The sequence below is a fragment of the Hibiscus syriacus genome, unplaced genomic scaffold (assembly GCF_006381635.1).
Source record: "Hibiscus syriacus cultivar Baekdansim isolate YM2019G1 unplaced genomic scaffold, ASM638163v2 tig00009003_pilon, whole genome shotgun sequence".
Taxonomy (NCBI): Eukaryota; Viridiplantae; Streptophyta; class Magnoliopsida; order Malvales; family Malvaceae; genus Hibiscus; species Hibiscus syriacus.
In genome coordinates, this window is record NW_024062180.1 from 663,389 (window position 1) to 669,054 (window position 5,666).

Sequence of the window (5,666 nt, forward strand, 5' to 3'; positions counted from 1 at the left end):
TCTAGATGATCATTCATAGCTCAAATCACTCAAACACCTCACGACAACATGCATTTTACCTTAGATGAGCTCACACATTGCTTACTTGGTTTGTTTGTTGATTCCTATAGGTGAAACACAAAGCAAGGCATATTATGGTAGCTTGGTTAGCTAAAAGGATAAGCATAGCAGCTCACACTAGCTAATGAACGTTATGGCAGCTCATTTCATCACTTAAGGAGCTTCACCTTAGCTGGAGGAGCTAGCATGTAGCTGAACCTAGTTGGAGGAGAGATTTGGGACAAATTGTTGAAAAGTGGACTAAAGGTAGCTAGAAGTAGCTAGGAGAGTAGCTGAGGAGCTGAGAAGACCAAAGCTAACTAGCTTGAGTTCATCAAGCTATAACTCATCTAGTTAGCTACCAAGACACTCACCTAGCTTACCTTGAAGCTAGTTCATCTCTAGGCTGCCCATGGAATTCAAGACATCATCCTATAGTTACAACCTCACCAAATCATTGTAAGAAGACCCATGTGCATTCATATAGGCTACCATGTGCATCATTCAAGCATGTGCACTCCATTTGACATCAAATAGGCGCCAAAACACCAAGGGATACTTCCTATTCGGCCAAAGACTCCTTCCTCTTCATTTTGGCGCCCAAATAACTTCCAAATGCATTCAAACATCCTTAGGGCTGAACCAACACATAACCATTCAGCCAAGAGCATTTATCTTTATTTAAATTATGTATTTTCATTAAAAATCTTGTGTTTTCAAAGGAGTTTCAACCTTAGTCGAACCATCATGTGTCTATTCAGTCTAAACCCTTTGAAAACTATAAATAGGCTATTGTATTTCCATTGTAAACTCAACCCTTTGATAATATAAAAATCTTTGTGAGATTATTCTCTCTTCAAGTTCTTTTAGAACTATATCGATTAAGCAAGCTTTTCTAAAGTTTGTGGAATCAATCCCTTCCTTGATATTTTTGGTTCCTAGTTCCTATAACTAGTGGGTCAAAGTCCTTGCTACCATCCCTTATAAAACTTATAAGAAATGGGTCTTTGTTCTTTATAACATTGGTTTCTTCTTAGTTTTATAAGATACTATTTCCATCACCATATTTCCATCACCATAGTTCATCACCTTCAAGCCAACTCTATCATTATTCCATTACCATCTTCATCACTTCACCATTAAATTATCCTTCAATCATCATCAAGACATACGTCCATCAACATTATTTGGAGGCCGAATTCATCAACCCATGAAGGATTCTTCTACACTACTTTCGCAACCACCTTTGATAACATTTCTATCACTTTCATTTCTTCCATTTCCATTTCCTTTCTTAATTATAAAATTACTTAATCAATTCTTCTTCTTTTGTGCATATTACTTTCAATTCAAAGTATAGCATTTGGTGTCTCTCCTAGATCGGGAAACTTCAAGGTTTCCAACTTTTCCATCATTGAAGAAGTCTGGTTAGCCTTACATCAGAGTCCCTTAAACCATTTCTTACCTCTTTAAAACTACAATTTCATTCTTCATACCACCAATAACATCATTTTAAGGAATCAAGGCTTTAGGTTCTTTGGTTCCAAGAAAAAGTGATGGGTTCTCGTCCAAGCCATGGTGGAGGATGTTTGCTAGCTAAAAGGGCTCCATTTCGGATTCAATTAGCATGGTAGTGTATTTCAAATTCTTTAGATATTAAGTATTCATAAATTTCAAAAAATTGTAAAGATTTGTATATTTAAGTATGTTTAAGGTTTACCTTTGATTTCATGATCAAACCCTATTTTAGGTGTTAATCATGTGTTTTTAAGACACCTTAAGACCCTAAATAACTTACTAAAACTTTAAACCAACCCATGTCATTTAGGATATTTTGGGTTTTTTAGCCTAAAATATTAATTTTAGGGTTTGCGTATTGATATTAGAATAAACATTATCGATACTGGTTAAATTTGGGCAAAGCTTATGAATACTGCCAGGGTTAGTATCGATATTGTCCCTATAATATCGATAATCAGGGAAGCAGTATCGATATTAAGGCCCCATTTTCGCAACATAATGCATTTTTGGTATAGATACTTAACCCTAGGGTATCGATACTACTGTTAGAATATTGATACTACCCACCTTTTGTGATCAGATTTGACTCAATTAAGGTTCATAAGAGCTAGGTATGGTCCATAAGGAGAAGACCTAGTCTGTGAAGGATGTAAAAGGCCAAAAGGGGCCAATGACACTCGTAGGAGTAGGTTACAACTAGTGTAACCATAGTAGATGTAATACGTCCAAGAATATTCAATTAGCTCATAACAGATATTTCTAGACGGAGAAATAGTGCACAAGGTGTACCATCGAGAGGTATGACCAAGCAATCAGATTATGAGACATCGGTGTCGTAAACCGCAAGAACGATCGAGAGTGTTGGACGTGCATTTATTCATTACATTCGAGGGAAATTGAGGGAAAATATTATAATAACGAATAGAGTATCGCTACCAAGAAATGAACCTAAGTAGATATCGGGCCAACCAGAACCTCAGTAAGTAAACAGTAAACACAAAAAACTTTGTGAAGTCTCAAAATGCGTAGAGATTTCCCCATAGTGAGAGAATGACTAAAATACCCTTAAATAGTGTATAACTAGATCAATACAAAATATTAGTAGTAACATATTAATAAACCCTCGCATAATGTTATAGATGAGAGAATGAGCGAGATAACAACTAGAAATAGAAATAGTAAAAGCCAGAAACAGTAACAGTGGCGACTATAAATAATACAGCTAGGATGTCATAAAACTAGCATTTGTGTGACACTCGAGAAATAGCCAGGACACCTTAGTTACTTTAGTAGTATGGTGATTGCCTTGTTTGTTGGTATGTCCAGGCATATACCACTCAATGTTAATGCACTCTTTTTGCCGACTAGGCGTATATGGCCCAAAACTGGACGAAGTAAGTAGGCGGGTGTACGTTTCTGATGTAGTTTTCGGTCTCACCCTAGTGTACCTAAGGGTATATCGATATTCTATATGGGTGTCCGAGCTCCAAGATGCAACCCCTCAGTCATATCATGATGCCTGCCACATCTTTATTTTTATTTTTGTGTATCATATATTAATATCTAGTATGATAGAGGGGTGCGTGAGCTCTGAGAAGTAGCCCCTCAGTTGCACCATGATGCCTATCTTAGCTAGTGTATGAGTCACAATAGAGTCAATATTGCATTCAAATAATGTATAGAAGTTAGCATGGCATTCAGATAATGTACAGTAGAGCCAGTATTGCATTTAGATAATGCACATCATATACAAATATTAGAGTTAGAGACCATTAGAGGTGTACTCGTGGCTAAACCCTTAGCAGAGGTTTAGGGAAGTATGAGACCCCTAGTTGAGAGACTTGACAACTAAGCCTTAAGTAAGTAGTACTTGATCTAGATCATACATGTACCTAATGCTTAGTGCCATATCTTCATCATGCTTGCATTAATGAAATTTTTATACTGCGCTAGATTAGTGATTATACTATTGGGGTTTATAAGCTCAGCCTTCAGATGTTTTCTGTTGGCTTGTTAGTAGCATGAGCAGTTCATGAAGCACTGTCGCAATAGGACTTCCAAAATCTCCTTCAGAATACTGTACCATAGCTTAGTGGCCATATGTATTCATATAACCTTACTATTGTATTCAGTTTATTAAAATCAGAGTTTGTATTATTTTGATTTTAAATTATGTGTCATAGAGCTCCGATTTTATAAATTGATTTTATAATAGATGACTATGTTTTTATTTATGATATCATTCAACATATTTGAAAAGAAAATGAACATGTTTTGAAAATCATGGGTTTCCTCAATAGCCCAATGTGGTACTTTAGCCCCAATCAGGTTTAGGGTATTACACCCTTTGCCTTCCATATGGAAGCCTAAAACTATTGTTTAGACTTTTAAAAATCACTTATGAAGGAAGTATATGTAAGGTGAGTTTACTACCTTGATGCACAATCACATATGGGATTTATTCCATGATCTAAACAATCTATCGTAGGATATAAATGGTTGTTCTTCTTGATGAGGCGTCCAAATGGCTCTGTTGATCAATACAAAGCTAGATTAGTTGCAAAGGGATATTCTCAATAGGCTAGTTGAGACAGGTTTGAGTTTTTTAGTCTTGTGATTAATCCTGTTACGGTACACAATATATTTACACTTGCACTTCATCATGTGTAGACTATCAAGTAGTTTGATACCAATAATATCTTCTTGTATGGCACTTTGCATGAGAAAGTCTATCTATAACGACCTCTAAGATATGTTGACTCTACAAAACCTTTTCATGTTTTCTGGTTACATAAGGCCTTGTATAGATTAAGAAAGGAACCAAGAGCATGGTACATTGAGCTTTCTCAGTTTCTTCTTCAGTTTAGCTTTTAGAAATCAAAGGCTTATGCATTATTCATTTACAAACAAAGGGAGCCATTTTTTACCTTTTAGTATTGTGGATGATTTTGTGATAACTGGCAATAGTATTGACTTCACTGCTTATTTCACTAGCTTATTATCTATAAAGTTTTCTTTGAATGATATGAGGTTGCTCAACCACTTTCTTGGCATTAAGATCATGTCCACTCTATTTGATTTATTTATATCTCAGGCCCAATACATCTCAGATATCTTAGCACAATTTCATATGGAAAATGCCTAGGCAATTTCAACACTTATGTTTTCTTCTGACAAACTACTGCTACTTGAGTCATATATGTCTTTAGATATCTCGAGTTATCGACGATTACTCATTCTTGTTTATCATTTCACAATTACTCATTCGGATATTGCTTTTGTTGTTAATCATCTATCACAATACATAAGGGTGAGCGTTCGATCGAGTCGAGTCAATAAATATTGAGTTATTAGAGTTGTTACAACTCAAATATGACTTGAATTTTTTTGAGTCAAGTCGAGTCAATTTTTTATCTTCTATTAAAATTTAATTGTAAATATTTATAATATTATTTGAATCTAATTTAAAGTTTTTTATAGCTGACAAGCGTCACAATTGTCAAATAATTAATATTTTTTCTCAGATAATTATGCTATGAACGTAATATAGAGAAGAAGAGTGTCGGTCCACATGGATTCAGAAATTTCTTATATCAATTTGAGTTGATCTTTAACCAAGAAATCTATAAAACAAAAAAATTAAAAAAAGGGGATTTTAAAATAATCAAGTAAATTAAATAAAATAAAACTATAGTAAAAGCAATAGAAATAAGAAATATAAAGTGTAGAAATTTAATTAAGATAAGAAATAGCATCTTGCTTCTCTTCGCCTCAATCTGCCTCAATCGCTGAATTAGATTTTACTTCGAATATTTACTGGTTATAGTCTACAAGGCCCAACCCTTGTAACTTGCTCTTCTCTCTTGTGAACTAATTTCCAAATCTAATTCTTGAAATTTAGCCCTTGTTTGAATTAATATTGACTATAAATATTAATACCAATGTTGTTTTAGGAGATAGAAAAGTATATGCTCGAATTATGATGTCTCGATGAGAATAGTACTCGATCTTGATTTCCCTTAGCAGACCGTCGTGAGTTTGTTCATAGGGAATTGAACTTGATACAAGTCGATTCTCCTCCCCAACTGTAAATTAAAATTTTGATC